This window comes from Vespula vulgaris, chromosome 2 (genome assembly GCF_905475345.1).
Source record: "Vespula vulgaris chromosome 2, iyVesVulg1.1, whole genome shotgun sequence".
Lineage (NCBI taxonomy): Eukaryota > Metazoa > Arthropoda > Insecta > Hymenoptera > Vespidae > Vespula > Vespula vulgaris.
Genome location: NC_066587.1, coordinates 6,139,570 through 6,140,038, shown reverse-complemented (window position 1 = coordinate 6,140,038; position 469 = coordinate 6,139,570). Strand labels below are relative to the sequence as shown.

Below are 469 nucleotides of genomic sequence, written 5' to 3'. Positions count from 1 at the left end.
ACTGTGCATTCCTTTTATACATTTACCGATGCACCGCATTGCGTCAGACATCATACTCACACTCAGCTTTTGCATAAACTTTAATATTAATCTATACATTTTCTTACAAATTGGATAATTATAAATGCATTTCATCATAAATTTGTATACACATTTTGATATTCGATATATGGACGTACATACATAGATTTTTTATGATATAAATATATAAATAATCGAGATTTATTAAGAATTAATATTCTAAAATTAATAATCAATAATTCATATATATATATATATATATATATATATATAAATGGAAAAAATATTTAAATATATTATAAAATTAATATTATAATTATTAATTAGATTATAATTGATAATATAAAATTTGGTCGATTTAAGATAAGGGAAATATAGAAAGAGGCATTGGTATACTATATGGTATATAAATTTTTTTATTATTATTATCTGTATAATATATTTGAAA

General features: G+C 19.0%; 1 protein-coding gene across 6 annotated transcripts in view; it reads right to left on the bottom strand.

Annotated features, from left to right (window-relative positions):
* Window positions 1–414: 414 nt before the first annotated feature.
* The window catches only part of LOC127072773 (neurogenic protein mastermind-like), a 158,478-nt gene continuing 158,423 nt past the window's right edge, over window positions 415–469 (bottom strand). For all 6 annotated transcript variants that reach the window (XM_051013475.1, XM_051013476.1, XM_051013477.1 and 3 more), the window contains one exon: window positions 415–469. This exon is cut by the window's right edge and continues 9,544 nt beyond it. The gene's annotated coding sequence lies outside the window, so the exon portion shown is untranslated.